The sequence below is a fragment of the Oncorhynchus masou genome, unplaced genomic scaffold (assembly GCF_036934945.1).
Source record: "Oncorhynchus masou masou isolate Uvic2021 unplaced genomic scaffold, UVic_Omas_1.1 unplaced_scaffold_14___fragment_6___debris, whole genome shotgun sequence".
In the NCBI taxonomy this organism is placed as follows: Eukaryota; Metazoa; Chordata; class Actinopteri; order Salmoniformes; family Salmonidae; genus Oncorhynchus; species Oncorhynchus masou.
The window spans coordinates 48685-67247 of record NW_027016713.1 but is presented as its reverse complement, the minus strand read 5'-3'; the positions used below and the strand labels follow the sequence as shown (position 1 = coordinate 67247).

The window sequence follows — 18563 nt, the reverse complement described above, 5'->3', positions numbered from 1 at the left end:
TAAATGCATCAGAAACAAACCTCTGTTTTCATGCTTCACTGAGCACTGTGTTAAACTGAGGAAATATTATTTTGGGATTTGTGCTTTTGTAATAAACATTAGACTTGAGTCAATCAAGTCGACTGCTTGTTTTCTTCTCTCCCAGGAAGTACCAATGGATTTCTGTCACTGATTGGACAGAGAACCCGCTCACCTGGTGTCTGTCTCATATCTGAATCAGTCCCTGTTTAGGAGGCAAGGATAGAAACCAGCTGTAAGGTCCTGTATTTATTTTCTTAGTCAACTTTGTGTTCTATTTAGTTGTGTTCTTGAACATAGCCCTGTTTCTTTGTGTTCTTGAATGTAGCCCTGTCTTTCATTTTTGTTCATTGATTTTACCTGTGTTAGTTACTCACCAGGTCTCATCAGCTCCTTATTTAGTTCTGTTCATTCTGTTTGTGCCTTTGTGAGTTATTGTTTGTTTTGTCTCTACTAAGCCATTTCCAAGCTCGTTTGTGAGAACCAGCTATAGCCTTCAGTCCTAGTTTTGATTCACATGTCTGTTTGCCAACCTGTGTAAGACCATTGCCTGCCTGTGACCATGATTCCTGCCTTTTGCGAAGGCGAAATAAATACTTGCTGTACTCTGTGTGTGAATCTTCAATCTATTTCTACCTGTGTATTCATTACAGAATACCTCACCCAAAAACAGAATGGATTCAGCGGAGCTACAGCGGCGCCTAACCCAGCAACAGCAGCGTATGGAAATCTGCCATCTTCTCCGCCAGCCTATCCCTACTCCTCCGATGCCAGGTTTCGTAACCCATAGCCCTCCTTCATTCATATCAATGCCTGGAAAATATGACGGTTCACCTGGGAAATGTCAGGCATTTCTCATGCAATGCAGCAAATACATTGAGCACAGCCCCACTAACTTCGCCACTGACAAGAGCAGGCTGGATTTTGTCTCTACTCACAGGCAAAGCCCTGGATTGGGCCACCGCCATATGGACTGCCAACAGCACAGAACTCGGATCCGAGAAGCATTTCCACACCCTCTTCAAAGAGGTATTCGATCACTCTCCTTCCGGTCATCCTATAGGAGACCTCCTCATTAAACTTCAACAAGGACGCAATTCAGCTGCCGAGTATGCCCTCGAGTTCCCCACCGTGGCTGCAGGGAGTGGATGGAGTGAGGCTGCTTTACTTACCGTCTACCGAAGAGGGCTCAACAGGGAACTTCAGGCAGAGCTGGCCTGTAGAGGTGACCTTCAGGATTTAAATCAATACATCCGTATGTCCATCTCCATCGACCACCTCATCGCCGACTGGAACCCGACACCTTCTCTTTCCATGATTCCGTCATCCTGTCTGAGTCTTCCAGAGCCCATGCAGTTGGGCCATGCTCCTATCCCGTGTATCAAACTTCAAAGGGGATCCAAGAAGGGCTCTGCCTATGCTGTGGAGGGAAAGATCATCTACATAGCCATTTCCCTGTTCGCCCCCCATGGAGAGTTAAGGGTCCCGCCGCTGCCATGCAGGTAGGTGTGTCCTTATTTCTAAATATCTCCCAGAAACAACTCTCCATCCCAGTATTGATAACCGTGAAGGGTTAATAAGTACGCAGAGGGCTTGATAGATTCGGGGCCAGCAGGTAATTGTATTGCTCACCAACTAGTACAAAAGCTTGACATTGATCTAAGACCGGTCACCCTCCCTTAAAGACTAACACCCTGGACAGGCAGCCATAGGGCACGGGCTTCATTACGCACCTGACAGAGCGTCACCCTCCAGATTGGAGTCTTCCATACTGAAACCATTCAACTCATGGAACTCTCATCCCCTGACCAGCCACTCATTCTTGGACACCCCTGGCTTTGTATTCACGACCCTGCCATCTCATGGCGACAAGGTGAACTGTCCTGGTCTTCTACCTGCTTTACCAGTTGTCTCAGCCTACCCTGCAGAGCCACCACCATTGAGGACTCTGCCTCTGCAGTGCCACCCACCATACCAACTGAATACGCCCAGAACAGCAACAACCTCAGCAGAATTAAGGCCTCCACTCTGTCACCACATCGCCTAGGGAACTGTGCTACTGACTTACTCCTTGGAGTGTCCCCACCAAAGGGCTGTGGTGAAGAGGCGTTTAAGGTTGTTGAAAGCTGTCAGGGTGGTATCAGTCCATTTAACGGGTCCGGGTCTTTTGGCTGGTAAGGGCAGCGGCAGTAGAACTGAAGCTCCAAATGAACCGGTGAAAGTAGTTGGAGAACCCAATGAAACGCTGGAGTTCCTTAATGTTGGTGGGTTTGGGCCAGTTACTGATGGCGGTGATTCATGCTGACCCTCCAGGTGTCAGTACGAAACTGAGGAAGTTTACCGAGGTTTACAGAGAAAGCTGTCTTTTCAGTCTTCACATAAAAGGTTATGGTCAAGGAGCCGTTGAAGAACCTTTTGCACATGCTATAGGTGTTCCTTCAGGGAATGGGAGTAAATCAGGATGTCAATGTAGACGATGAGAAAGCAGTTAATCATATCCAGGAAAACCTTGTTCATAAAGGATTGGAAGACGGGGGGGAATTAGTAAGGCCGTAAGGCATCACCTGGTATTTGTAGTGCCCTCGTGCGGTGATAAAGACCGTCTTCCATTTGTCGCCTTCACGTATACAGACAATGTTATCTCAGTGAGCAGTGGTGTACTGCTATACCCAAAGGTTTCTCCATTTTTAATCAAACAGATTTCCCAGACAACCTTAATGTGAGTCAGTCAGTCATATTTTGACGAGAGCAGCGTTGTACTGTCATTTTCCAAGCAACATGTCCTTTATGTGACGAGTGACTTCTTCCTTTCCGCACTCTCTACACATACTGTGTAATGCTCATAGATCAGAACATACCTCCTGCCTTTTACTAAAGGATCAGGATCATGCCCTTGGATTCTTACACAGTATCATTCTAAAGCCCCCCTCAGAGTAGAATTCACGTAACATGTTTTTCACATGCTCTCCCCAGACATTGCCCTTGCAATGGACAGTCACAGTTCTCCAGGTAACGGCTAGATGTCTGCAGCTACGTACCAAGGGACTAAAACAATGAGCCCTAAAAGTTTCTTTCTGTTGCAAGGTGAGCTCTCCTACAGCTGTCCTGATTCAGCGTTATAGAATCGGCAGCCCTTCGTAACATCATCAATTAGAATCTAAAATCAGTCAGAATGTTTACAGAATATTTGTGCTGTTTTTTATACCTCAAAGAGTTTAGAGAGGACTGAAAAGAAAGGACTGACCTTACAGGTCATCTCTTTAAGGCCTCTTTACTAAAGGAAGGTTGCCATTGTTGTCCTTACAGAGCATTCAGTCTAGAAGAAGGTGCCCTTGGTGTTCTTACAGAGGATTTTCTTGAAGGCCTTTCTGAAGTCCTGATTAAAGATGGTGTATATGACAGGGTTCAGACAGGAGTTGCAGTAGCCAATCCAGAAGAAGAACTTGAAGAGGGGATCAGGGAGGGAGCAGGTCTCAGGACAGATGGCCTGCAGCGAGTAGGAGAAGAAGAAAGGGAACCAACAGACAACAAACACTCCGATCACCACGGCCAGGACGAACGTGAAGCGCTTCTCTCGGTTCACCATGGCTTTACGACGTGCTGCTCCCGGAGTGCTCTCTGGCTTAGACCTCCTCCCTGCCACCAGCCGAGCCCCCTTAGAGGTGGCGATTATGTCCCTGTACTTCTGGATGGTGGCTGGAGAATGGATGCCGGCTGAACCAGCCATGCTAGGATTGTTGACTCCAGTCCTCCCTCCTTCCTCGTTCTCCATGTCACTGTCAGAGCTGTTTGAGCTGTCCATATTATTGTTATACTTCTTTCCCTTCTTCCCCTTCACCTTCTTCTCCCCATGTTTGGGTTTGGCCGGGGATGGTGGGGGGATGGTGGGGGAGGGAGACGGTGAGACCACGGAGGGTGAAGGATCCAGGTGGGAGGGAGGAGGGGAGGTGGTGGTTGGAGTTGGAGCTAGGGATAGAACCGGAGGATGGAGGAGGTTTTGGGTGGTGGGGATGTGAGGGGAGGGGGTCTCATTGGCAAGGTCGGGGACGGTGATGGAGTAACAGCCAGTGTGGGGGTCTGACGCTGGTGGTTTTGTGGGGCATAGCTGGGGTTTCCCTCTGTCCTCCTTCCCGTTGGCTTGGATCCCCGAGGGGTTTGACTTGGGGTGGCACAGCCCACCCCGTCTTTCCTGGGCTCGCCTGGCGGGTTCTGTGTGCGCTGCTTGGCGATCTGGTAGATCCTCATGTAGACCAGGATCATGATGAGACATGGGGCGAAGAAGGAGCCGACGGTGGAGTAGAGGATGTACCAGCGCTCGTCGTTCAGTTGGCACTGAGGACCCCTCTCACTCCCCTCTCCGCCGGGCTCGCTCTTATTTAGCGACAGAAGAGGAGGGAAGGAGATTATGGCCGAGATGAGCCACACCACCACAATGGAGGCTTTAATACGCATGGGTGTGCGCTGGCGAGAGTAGGTAACCCGGCTGATGGACAGGTAACGGTCCAATGAGATGGCGCACAGGTGAACTATAGAGGAAGTGCAGAACAGAACGTCCAGCGCCAGGTAGATCTCACACCACAGAGACTTGAAGTACCAGTATCCCAGCAGTTCATTGGCTAGGGAGAATGGGATGATGAGGGTCGCCACCAAAATGTCTGCAGCCGCTAGAGAAACTAAAAACAGGTTCTGTGGTCCTCGGAGTGCATGGCTGGTCAGGACAGCAATGATGACGAGGATGTTTCCCACGATTGTGAAGACCACCATGAGGGTGATGGCTGTAGCGAAGAGCGCCGTGGATTCGGGGAGTAGGGGGCCAGTTGCAGGGAAGAGACGCTCTGATTGCAGGGAAGAGAAAAACCGCTGGTCGAACCATTAGTGTCGCCCAGCCCCACTGAACATGCACTATTCAAGGGTGAAGCCATGAGTAACACGATGGATGGACTTGATTAATGTGAGAATAAAATGTTGTTGTAATACAGATGCTGTTGGTAACGTTGTTTTATATTGAGAATGGCTGACATAAAATTATATCCTAAAAGTTTAGGAAAAAACATTAGGCTATAACTAAAAGTATTAATGTTGTGTTATCGCTGTTCATTCCCTCTCCTCCTCCCAGTTTCATCCTCCAAGTTCGTTCTAAGCAGCCAAACGATAAACTATGCCCGTGGAGCGCGCCAGAATAAAGGAGAGCAATTATATTTGCTGTCTGAAAATAAATCCGTTCAAACAATTAAAAGTTGTCCAGTACATGAAACAGAATTGATCGTAATCTCACAGCTGCTTAATTGTTTGTATATTTTAAAGAAGCGGGAAGTTATGTCCAGGTGGCCACAGAAATATCCTTAAAATACAATTTCAGCCTATAATACAAGGCAACACAAGATAATGGGAACCAGTTACAAACTGGGCAGAGGAGCCGACTTCAGATGTTAGTGTGCTCAAGTCCCCGCTGTCTCTCAAATGGAGATGGACACAGCAGCCTACTGGGCACAGATATCAATTCAACGTCTATTCCACATTGGTTCATCATAATATCATTGAAATTACGCGCAAACAACGTTGATTCAACCAGTGTGTGCACAGCGGGATGGCTATCTGAGCAATGTTAAAGCTGACAGATGACTTAAAAAACAAATCGCCTATCATCATTCTAATAAATATCAAATGGTATGCAGTTGTTTTCAAGAAAACATTGGTTTGAACAGATTTAGCTAATAAAATGGTCAAGCCTTGACAGACTAACTCGCGCGCGTTACCAAAATAAGTCACTCACTTCATCTGCTTAATCCTGGACATTATTCAAGCAAAATGGATTCCTAAAATAATAAATTGTCTCTGAATGGCACTTATTAGTTTATGTTGTAACGTGAGCACGTCCTCAGTGTAACGATACACGTTTGGAATTCATGAAAACAAACCCGTGTCCAACATAACTCCAAGTTGCGCAGTTGCGCAGTCCAAATTACATATTGAGTTGTTGAGTTGTTGTTTCAGTTTCGTGGTGTTTAGCTGTTCCTCATCTCGGTTTGGGATGAATGTGTGGGTGCGTTGTGGGTATATCCAAGTGCAGATAATGCGCAGTCTTGCTTTGACTGGCTCTTAGACCCTAGTTCGGTCTCTCCATGTCCGAGTGTAACCGACAGAAGGCTAGGCTATCTCTTCACGCAGCGGTGCTCCTGAGTTCAGCGCCTCGCCGATTCTCTCCTCGAACTTATCGGTTGGTCTCGCAGCAACGCGCGCATCTCCAGGAGTGAGCGTGACCGTGAGCACCGGTCTAATAATGGAAGCGTCTCTCCTCTCATCTCTCTTTTCCAACCGGAGTGATGCCAATACGGGCGTCATGAGACCATGCCATCTCCCTCTCCCACTGGGCACACTGGTTGAGTCAATGTTGTTTCCACGTCATTTCAATGAAATTACGTTGAACCAACGTGCAAACGTTGAATTGACGTCTTTGCCAAGTGGTCTCTCTCTCTTCGCTCCCTTTTCTCTCTACCCACTCCCTTTCTCTCTACCCACTAACACACTGTCAATCGGTACCCGTTATATATTTAATGGAAACCTCTGTAGTAAGTAGAACCGCGATGCTTTGGTAGGACGCATAGGTCTCCAGCTAAGAGATTAAAACACACTGAAGTAATGTATCTTTCTACAAACATTGTTGTCATCATCATCATTATAATCATCACCTTCCTCCTCCTGATCATCATTATTGTCACCCTGATTATAATTTAATTGTTGGTTCCATAGTGGCCTATTGGCTACTCAGAAAAATAAAACCCTATTGTATGCTACCATGCTATATGTTCGCATCCCTGACAGTGACATGGATCAATCATCCCTCACCCAACCCATTTCTCCACTCACACCTTCATTAAACTGACATACATACATACAGAGATGTGGATTATACAGGATCACACACACACGCATACAAACACACGACTTTACCCTCCCACAAGGACTGTAGTCTATTTAACTAAGATCAAGTGCCTTATGTTTTGATGTTCAATTAACAGCTACAAAGTGTAAAATATAACAAACCAGCACCCACACAGAGACATGGATTAAACAGTGGAAAGCATGTTCCCATTTATGATCTATAGTAGGAGTTGGTAGTCACACACAAGCACACACACGCACACACACACACACACACACACACACACACACACACACACACACACACAGCATGCCTCATTTAGGGTGTCCACAGAGGGTGGGTGGGTGGTTGTCGTGAGGCCATTATGTTTATTTTCCATTTTGCATTGTCCACCCAATGTCAGATAGGTGTGAGAACATTGACCATAGAATTAGAATCTTAACTAACTCATTCTGATTCCATGATCCCAACCACTGATCCCAATAACTGCTTGCATTCTGTTGCATGCCAAGCGATCTAAACACAAGAGTGCTTATAGTAGGAGAGGGCTCTCCCATCAAGTGTACCTGGCAGTCATGAATGAACTAAGGTTAGTAAAACAGTGAAAGTGGATTCAGGAGGTTATTCTACACAATTTTCAGCTCACATACACACCTACAAACACACACACTCTAAATGCATCAGAAACAAACCTCTGTTTTCATGCTTCACTGAGCACTGTGTTAAACTGAGGAAATATTATTTTGGGATTTGTGCTTTTGTAATAAACATTAGACTTGAGTCAATCAAGTCGACTGCTTGTTTTCTTCTCTCCCAGGAAGTACCAATGGATTTCTGTCACTGATTGGACAGAGAACCCGCTCACCTGGTGTCTGTCTCATATCTGAATCAGTCCCTGTTTAGGAGGCAAGGATAGAAACCAGCTGTAAGGTCCTGTATTTATTTTCTTAGTCAACTTTGTGTTCTATTTAGTTGTGTTCTTGAACATAGCCCTGTTTCTTTGTGTTCTTGAATGTAGCCCTGTCTTTCATTTTTGTTCATTGATTTTACCTGTGTTAGTTACTCACCAGGTCTCATCAGCTCCTTATTTAGTTCTGTTCATTCTGTTTGTGCCTTTGTGAGTTATTGTTTGTTTTGTCTCTACTAAGCCATTTCCAAGCTCGTTTGTGAGAACCAGCTATAGCCTTCAGTCCTAGTTTTGATTCACATGTCTGTTTGCCAACCTGTGTAAGACCATTGCCTGCCTGTGACCATGATTCCTGCCTTTTGCGAAGGCGAAATAAATACTTGCTGTACTCTGTGTGTGAATCTTCAATCTATTTCTACCTGTGTATTCATTACAGAATACCTCACCCAAAAACAGAATGGATTCAGCGGAGCTACAGCGGCGCCTAACCCAGCAACAGCAGCGTATGGAAATCTGCCATCTTCTCCGCCAGCCTATCCCTACTCCTCCGATGCCAGGTTTCGTAACCCATAGCCCTCCTTCATTCATATCAATGCCTGGAAAATATGACGGTTCACCTGGGAAATGTCAGGCATTTCTCATGCAATGCAGCAAATACATTGAGCACAGCCCCACTAACTTCGCCACTGACAAGAGCAGGCTGGATTTTGTCTCTACTCACAGGCAAAGCCCTGGATTGGGCCACCGCCATATGGACTGCCAACAGCACAGAACTCGGATCCGAGAAGCATTTCCACACCCTCTTCAAAGAGGTATTCGATCACTCTCCTTCCGGTCATCCTATAGGAGACCTCCTCATTAAACTTCAACAAGGACGCAATTCAGCTGCCGAGTATGCCCTCGAGTTCCCCACCGTGGCTGCAGGGAGTGGATGGAGTGAGGCTGCTTTACTTACCGTCTACCGAAGAGGGCTCAACAGGGAACTTCAGGCAGAGCTGGCCTGTAGAGGTGACCTTCAGGATTTAAATCAATACATCCGTATGTCCATCTCCATCGACCACCTCATCGCCGACTGGAACCCGACACCTTCTCTTTCCATGATTCCGTCATCCTGTCTGAGTCTTCCAGAGCCCATGCAGTTGGGCCATGCTCCTATCCCGTGTATCAAACTTCAAAGGGGGATCCAAGAAGGGCTCTGCCTATGCTGTGGAGGGAAAGATCATCTACATAGCCATTTCCCTGTTCGCCCCCCATGGAGAGTTAAGGGTCCCGCCGCTGCCATGCAGGTAGGTGTGTCCTTATTTCTAAATATCTCCCAGAAACAACTCTCCATCCCAGTATTGATAACCGTGAAGGGTTAATAAGTACGCAGAGGGCTTGATAGATTCGGGGCCAGCAGGTAATTGTATTGCTCACCAACTAGTACAAAAGCTTGACATTGATCTAAGACCGGTCACCCCTCCCTTAAAGACTAACACCCTGGACAGGCAGCCATAGGGCACGGGCTTCATTACGCACCTGACAGAGCGTCACCCTCCAGATTGGAGTCTTCCATACTGAAACCATTCAACTCATGGAACTCTCATCCCCTGACCAGCCACTCATTCTTGGACACCCCTGGCTTTGTATTCACGACCCTGCCATCTCATGGCGACAAGGTGAACTGTCCTGGTCTTCTACCTGCTTTACCAGTTGTCTCAGCCTACCCTGCAGAGCCACCACCATTGAGGACTCTGCCTCTGCAGTGCCACCCACCATACCAACTGAATACGCCCAGAACAGCAACAACCTCAGCAGAATTAAGGCCTCCACTCTGTCACCACATCGCCTAGGGAACTGTGCTACTGACTTACTCCTTGGAGTGTCCCCACCAAAGGGCTGTGGTGAAGAGGCGTTTAAGGTTGTTGAAAGCTGTCAGGGTGGTATCAGTCCATTTAACGGGTCCGGGTCTTTTGGCTGGTAAGGGCAGCGGCAGTAGAACTGAAGCTCCAAATGAACCGGTGAAAGTAGTTGGAGAACCCAATGAAACGCTGGAGTTCCTTAATGTTGGTGGGTTTGGGCCAGTTACTGATGGCGGTGATTCATGCTGACCCCTCCAGGTGTCAGTACGAAACTGAGGAAGTTTACCGAGGTTTACAGAGAAAGCTGTCTTTTCAGTCTTCACATAAAAGGTTATGGTCAAGGAGCCGTTGAAGAACCTTTTGCACATGCTATAGGTGTTCCTTCAGGGAATGGGAGTAAATCAGGATGTCAATGTAGACGATGAGAAAGCAGTTAATCATATCCAGGAAAACCTTGTTCATAAAGGATTGGAAGACGGGGGGGAATTAGTAAGGCCGTAAGGCATCACCTGGTATTTGTAGTGCCCTCGTGCGGTGATAAAGACCGTCTTCCATTTGTCGCCTTCACGTATACAGACAATGTTATATGCACTTCGCAGGTCCAGTTTTGTATAGATGTTGGCGTGAACCACTTGTTCAAGGGTCGCTGGGATCAGAGAAAGAGGGAAACGGTTCTTGACCATGACGTCATTCAGGGAATGGTAATCAATACATGGACAGAGACCACCATCCTTTTTTGCAACAAAGTAGCTGGACGCAGCTGGGGAAGAAGGATGAATGAAACCATTTGAGTGATTAATCTATGTACAGTTGAAGTCAGAAGTTTACATACACTTAGGTTGGAGTCATTAAAACTCGTTTTTCAACCACTCCACTCCACTCTTGTTAACAAACTATAGTTTTGGCAAGTCGGTTAGGACATCTACTTTGTGCATGACACAAGTAATTTTTCCAACAATTGTTTACTGACAGATTATTTCACTTATAATTCACTGTATCACAATTCCAGTGGGTCAGAGGTTTACATACACTAAGTTGTAGTGTATGTAACTCTTTTCTCTGTTTATATAAATGATGTTGCTCTTGCTGCGGGCGATTCCCTGATCCACCTCTACGCAGACGACACCATTCTGTATACTTCCGGCCCTTCCTTGGACACTGTGCTATCTAACCTCCAAACGAGCTTCAATGCCATACAACACTCCTTCCGTGGCCTCCAACTGCTCTTAAACGCCAGTAAAACCAAATGCATGCTTTTCAACCGTTCGCTGCCTGAACATGCACGCCCGACTAGCATCACCACCCTGGATGGTTCCGACCTAGAATACGTGGACATCTATAAGTACCTAGGTGTCTGGCTAGACTGTAAACTCTCCTTCCAGACTCATATCAAACATCTCCAATCTAAAATCAAATCTAGAGTCAGCTTTCTATTCCACAAAAAAGCCTCCTTCACTCACGCCGCCAAACATACCCTAGTAAAACTGACTATCCTACCGATCCTCGACTTCGGCGATGTCATCTACAAAATAGCTTCCAATACTCTACTCAGCAAACTGGATGCAGTTTATCACAGTGCCATCCGTTTTGTTACTAAAGCACCTTATACCACGCACCACTGCGACCTGTATGCTCTAGTCGGCTGGCCCTCGCTACATATTCGTCGCCAGACCCACTGGCTCCAGGTCATCTACAAGTCCATGCTAGGTAAAGCTCCGCCTTATCTCAGTTCACTGGTCACGATGGCAACACCCACCCGTAGCACGCGCTCCAGCAGGTGTATCTCACTGATCATCCCTAAAGCCAACACCTCATTTGGCCGCCTTTTGTTCCAGTTGTCTGCTGCCTGTGACTGGAACGAATTGCAAAACTCGCTGAAGTTGGAGACTTTTATCTCCCTCACCAACTTTAAACATCTGCTATCTGAGCAGCTAACCGATCGCTGCAGCTGTACATAGCCCACCCAATTTACCTACCTCATCCCCATGCTGTTTATATTTATTTACAGTTCCTTGTGAAAGTATTCGCCCCCTTGAACTTTGCGACCTTTTGCCACATTTCAGGCTTCAAACATAAAGATATAAAACTGTATTTTTTTGTGAAGAATCAGCAACAAGTGGGACACAATCATGAAGTGGAACGACATTTATTGGATATTTCAAACTCTTTTAACAAATCAAAAACTGAAAAATTGGGCGTGCAAAATTATTCAGCCCCCTTAGTTTCAGTGCAGCAAACTCTCTCCAGACGTTCAGTGAGGATCTCTGAATGATCCAATGTTGACCTAAATGACTAATGATGATAAATACAATCCACCTGTGTGTAATCAAGTCTCAGTATAAATGCACCTGCACTGTGATAGTCTCAGAGGTCCGTTAAAAGCGTAGAGAGCATCATGAAGAACAAGGAACACACCAGGCAGGTCCGAGATACTGTTGTGAAGAAGTTTAAAGCCGGATTTGGATACAAAATGATTTCCCAAGCTTTAACCATCCCAAGGAGCACTGTGCAAGCAATAATATTGAAATGGAAGGAGTATCAGACCACTGCAAATCTACCAAGACCTGGCCGTCCCTCAAAACTTTCAGCTCATACAAGGAGAAGACTGATCAGAGATGCAGCCAAGATGCCCATGATCACTCTGGATGATCTGCAGAGATCTACAGCTGAGGTGGGAGACTCTGTCCATAGGACAACAATCAGTCGTATATTGCACAAATCTGGCCTTTATGGAAGAGTGGCAAGAAGAAAGCCATTTCTTAAAGATATCCATAAAAAGTGTAGTTTAAAGTTTGCCACAAGCCACCTGGGAGACACACCAAACATGTGGAAGAAGGTGCTCTGGTCAGATGAAACCAAAATTGAACTTTTTGGCAACAATGCAAAACGTTATGTTTGGCGTAAAAGCAACACAGCTCATCACCTTGACCACACCATACCCACTGTCAAACGTGGTGGTGGCAGCATCATAGTTTGGGCCTACTTTTCTTCAGCAGGGACAGGGAAGATGGTTAAAATTGATGGGAAGATGGATGGAGCCAAATACAGGACCATTCTGGAAGAAAACCTGATGGAGTCTGCAAAAGACCTGAGACTGGGACGGAGATTTGTCTTCCAACAAGACAATGATCCAAAACATAAAGCAAAATCTACAATGGAATGGTTCAAAAATAAACATATCCAGGTGTTAGAATGGCCAAATCAAACTCCAGACCTGAATCCAATCGAGAATCTGTGGAAAGAACTGAAAACTGTTCACAAATGCTCTCCATCCAACCTCACTGAGCTCGAGCTGTTTTGCAAGGAGGAATGGGAAAAAAATTCAGTCTCTCGATGTGCAAAACTGATAGACATACCCCAAGCAACTTACAGCTGTAATCGCAGCAAAAGGTGGCGCTACAAAGTATTAACTTAAGGGGGCTGAATAATTTTGCACGCCCAATTTTTCAGTTTTTGATTTGTTAAAAAAGTTTGAAATATCCAATAAATGTCGTTCCACTTCATGATTGTGTCCCACTTGTTGTTGATTCTCCACAAAAACATATACAGTTTTATATCTTTATGTTTGAAGCCTGAAATGTGGGAAAAGGTCGCAAAGTTCAAGGGGGCCGAATACTTTCGCAAGGCACTGTACCTTTCTGCTCTTTTGCACACCTGTATCTCTACCTGTACATGACCATCTGATCATTCATCACTCCATTGTTAATCTGAAAAATTGTAATTATTCGCCTACCTCCTCATGCCTTTTGCACACAATGTATAGCGACTCTCTTTTTTTCTTCTTCTTCTGTGTTATTGACTTGTTAATTGTTTACTCTATGTGTAACTCTGTGTTGTCTGTTCAAACTGCTATGCTTTATCTTGGCCAGGTCGCAGTTGTAAATGAGAACTTGTTGGTTAAATAAAGGTGGGAAAAAAAGAAAAAAAAGTTAACTTTGCCTTTAAACAGCTTTGAAAATTCCAGAAAATGATGTCATGGCTTTAGAATCTTCTGATAAATGATGTGAATTAGCCTGAGTCAATTGGAGGTGTACCTGTGGATGTTTTTCAAGGCCGACCTTCAAACTCAGTGCCGCTTTGCTTGACATCATGGGGGGAAAAATCAAAAGAAATACAAGACCTCAGAAAAAAATCTAATAATTGTAGACCGCCACAAGTCTGGTTCAACCTTGGGAGCAATTTACAAACGCCTGAAGGTACCACGTTCATCTGTACAAACATACCTTAAGGGAACATTTCGACATTTTCTGTATGGTTAGTGAAAAAGTCCATATTGCAAATGTAAGGTCCCTTACTAGACGTCCGAAAACATTTGTAAAATTCGGGGACGGCGTCGGGCCGAGCGGCAGGGCCAGACCTACCGGGAAGTCATCAAATGAACTTTGTCGGACATTCGGTTTTCGTTTTATAAAATAATCAAATTTTGGTCATTTTTCCGCTATCCCGGAACTTGGGATTCGGGGTCGGCTCAGCTAGGCCTACACATAACACAAGAAATGGACCCGAAACTAGAACATAACAACGTGTTTTATGTTTTTTTTATGGTTTGAACCGAAGGCGTTGTGAATTTTGGGCCAGCTCTGAAGTATGTGATACTTGGCTACTAAACGAGTTGGGAAAAGTGGGTTTGGTGTCAGTTTGTATCAGTTTGGTGTCAGAATGATATCAAATTGACTGATGGACGGTGACATGCTGGTGACTCTTGTTCATTTGCAATATGTTTAAACAGTGAGGTACCATCACCAAAAGTGACATTCTGAAATCAACCCTAACGAGCGATGGAGAGGTACCAGAATCACTGCCCAGGCATCCCGAGTTCACCGGGCCAGTCAATTTTGCATTCCTGCATGATTTTTATAGCATGACAAATTCGTGATGGTGAATGCCCATTGAACCATATTGCAAATGCACAGTGACTTTTCAAAAGTGAGAAAACATTTGCAATATGTTTAAACAGTGAGGTACCATCACCAAAAGTGACATTCTGAAATCAACCCTAACGAGCGATGGAGAGGTACCAGAATCACTGCCCAGCCATCCCGAGTTCATCGGGCCAGTCAATTTTGCATTCCTGCATGATTTTTATAGCATGACAAATTCGTGATGGTGAATGCCCATTGAACCATATTGCAAATGCACAGTGACTTTTCAAAAGTGAGAAAACATTTGCAATATGTTTAAACAGTGAGGTACCATCACCAAAAGTGACATTCTGAAATCAACCCTAACGAGCGATGGAGAGGTACCAGAATCACTGCCCAGCCATCCCGAGTTCATCGGGCCAGTCAATTTCGCATTCCTGCACGATTTTTATAGCACGACAAATTCGTGATGGTGAATGCCCATTGAGCCATATTGCAAATGCACAGTGACTTTGCAAAAGTGAGAAAACATCACCAAATGGACATGATGAAATCAACACCACGAGTGATGGAAAGGAACAACAATCACTGCCCGGCCATCCCGAGTTCATCAGGCCAGTCAATTTTGCATTTCTGCAGGATTTTTGAGCATGTCAAATTTCTTATGACATTTGGCCCACAAAACATATGCCTTATGCACAAGTAAAAAAAAAAATTATGATAATAAAATATGACTAAAGTATGTTGATACAGTTCTTATACATTTACATTACATTTAAGTCATTTGGCAGACGCTCTTATCCAGAGCGACTTACAAATTGGTGAATTCACCTTATGACATCCAGTGGAACAGCCACTTTACAATAGTGCATCTAAATCATTTAAGGGGGGTGAGAAGGATTACTTTATCCTATCCTAGGTATTCCTTAAAGAGGTGGGGTTTCAGGTGTCTCTGGAAGGTGGTGATTGACTCCGCTGTCCTGGCGTCGTGAGGGAGTTTGTTCCACCATTGGGGGGCCAGAGCAGCGAACAGTTTTGACTGGGCTGAGCGGGAACTGTACTTCCTCAGTGGTAGGGAGGCGAGCAGGCCAGAGGTGGATGAACGCAGTGCCCTTGTTTGGGTGTAGGGCCTGATCAGAGCCTGGAGGTACTGCGGTGCCGTTCCCCTCACAGCTCCATAGGCAAGCACCATGGTCTTGTAGCGGATGCGAGCTTCAACTGGAAGCCAGTGGAGAGAGCGGAGGAGCGGGGTGACGTGAGAGAACTTGGGAAGGTTGAACACCAGACGGGCTGCGGCGTTCTGGATGAGTTGTAGGGGTTTAATGGCACAGGCAGGGAGCCCAGCCAACAGCGAGTTGCAGTAATCCAGACGGGAGATGACAAGTGCCTGGATTAGGACCTGCGCCGCTTCCTGTGTGAGGCAGGGTCGTACTCTGCGGATGTTGTAGAGCATGAACCTACAGGAACGGGCCACCGTCTTGATGTTAGTTGAGAACGACAGGGTGTTGTCCAGGATCACGCCAAGGTTCTTAGCGCTCTGGGAGGAGGACACAATGGAGTTGTCAACCGTGATGGCGAGATCATGGAACGGGCAGTCCTTCCCCGGGAGAAAGAGCAGCTCCGTCTTGCCGAGGTTCAGCTTGAGGTGGTGATCCGTCATCCACACTGATATGTCTGCCAGACATGCAGAGATGCGATTCGCCACCTGGTCATCAGAAGGGGGAAAGGAGAAGATTAATTGTGTGTCGTCTGCATAGCAATGATAGGAGAGACCATGTGAGGTTATGACAGAGCCAAGTGACTTGGTGTATAGCGAGAATAGGAGAGGGCCTAGAACAGAGCCATGGGGGACACCAGTGGTGAGAGCGCGTGGCGAGGAGACAGATTCTCGCCACGCCACCTGGTAGGAGCGACCTGTCAGGTAGGACGCAATCCAAGCGTGGGCCGCGCCGGAGATGCCCAACTCGGAGAGGGTGGAGAGGAGGATCTGATGGTTCACAGTATCGAAGGCAGCCGATAGGTCTAGAAGGATGAGAGCAGAGGAGAGAGAGTTAGCTTTAGCAGTGCGGAGCGCCTCCGTGATACAGAGAAGAGCAGTCTCAGTTGAATGACTAGTCTTGAAACCTGACTGATTTGGATCAAGAAGGTCATTCTGAGAGAGATAGCGGGAGAGCTGGCCAAGGACGGCACGTTCAAGAGTTTTGGAGAGAAAAGAAAGAAGGGATACTGGTCTGTAGTTGTTGACATCGGAGGGATCGAGTGTAGGTTTTTTCAGAAGGGGTGCAACTCTCGCTCTCTTGAAGACGGAAGGGACGTATATGTGTGTAATTGACATAAAATTCAAAAGAATTTCCAAAAGCGGTCCAGAAAGCACTTTTTAACAAAAGGCTAAGCTTGTGAGTGAATATATTTCTTTCATTTCATTTGCGATTTTCATGAATAGTTAACGTTGCGTTATGGTAATGAGCTTGAGGCTATGATTACGCTAATAGATCGCAAGAAGTTAATCTTGGTCGCAAATGGGTCTTCCAAATGAACAATGACCCCAAGCATACTTCCCAAGTTGTGGCAAAATAGTTTAAGGACAACAAAGTCAAGGTATTGGAGCAGGGAGGCCTACAAACCTGACTCAGTTACTCCAGCTCTGTCAGGAGGAATGGGCCAACATTCACCCAACCTATTGTGGGAAACTTGTGGAAGGCTTCCTGAAACATTTGACCCAAGTTAAACCATTTAAAGGCAATACTACCAAATACTAATTGATTGTATGTGAACTTCTGACCCACTTGGGAATGTGATGAAAGAAATAAAAGCTGAAATAAATCATTCTCTCTACTATTATTCTGATATTTCACATTCTTAATGAAGTGGTGATCCTAACTGACCTAAGACAGGGAATTGTTACTAGGATTAAATGTCAGGAATTGTGAAATTGAGTTTATATGAATTTGGCTATATAAATGTCCGACTTCAACTGTATCAGCGGGGCCAAGAGGTTAAACTCCAAACAAGCCCGCTTGGCTCTCTTCACATGCTTCCATTTTTATGTTACTTCCATCCCTGGAAAGAAATGTAAAAGATGACGCTCTCTCGTGGCAGTTTGACCTTCCAACCAGTAACTTCCGACCCTACACCATTCTTCCTTCCTCTTGAATTATGGGACCAGTACAGTGGGAAGTACACTCTGCTATAAAAGAAGCCCAAACCTCAGTCCCGGCTGCTCCTGACACACAAGCTGGGAAGAGTTGCGTACCACCAAACTTCTAGCTCGTAAATTCTGGTGGTCCTCCCTGGCATCCAACGTAAGGGATTACGTACACTATGTCCAGTCCGAGCCCAAACCAAAAGCCCTCATCATCTTGGGGCAGCAGGGTAGCCTAGTGGTTAGAGCGTTGGACTAGTAACCGGAAGGTTGCAAGTTCAAACCCCCGAGCTGACAAGGTACAAAACTGTCGTTCTGCCCCTGAACAGGCAGTTAACCCACTGTTCCTAGGCCGTCATTGAAAATAAGAATTTGTTCTTAACTGACTTGCCTAGTTAAATAAAGGTAAAATAAAAATAAATCTCCCTTCTGGTAAGCTTCAACCTTTGCCAATTCCTCACAGACCCTGGTCCCACATAGCTGTTGACTTCATTTTAGACCTTCCTGAATCCTCTGGTAACAACACCATCCTTGTCATAGGAGACTGTTTTTCAAAATTGTGTCTGGTTCCTCTTCCTCATTTACCTAATGCCATTTAATTGTCTGAGTGTTCCAGCAGGTGTTCCGTCTGTATGGGATTCCTGAGGACATCGTCTCTGACTACGAACACCAGTTTGTCTCCTGGATGTGGCAAGCCTTCTGTGACCAACTGGGGGTCGCGCTTAGCCTCTCCTCCGGGTACGATCTCCAGAACAACAGCCAGACGGAATGCCTTAACCAAGAAATAGGGAAGTACCTCCGCAAACAATGATCTGCCTCTCCACATGACTGGAGACGGTGTATGGCCTGGGTCGAATAAGCTCAGAACTCACTCATGCATTCATCCCTCCGCCTTACTCCGTTTTAGTGT

At 45.9% G+C, this 18563-nt stretch overlaps 1 pseudogene; it reads right to left on the bottom strand.

The window, feature by feature from the left end:
• Positions 1-2731: 2731 nt before the first annotated feature.
• LOC135539081 (alpha-2B adrenergic receptor-like) lies at positions 2732-4940 on the bottom strand (annotated as a pseudogene).
• Between the last annotated feature and the right edge of the window lie 13623 nt (positions 4941-18563).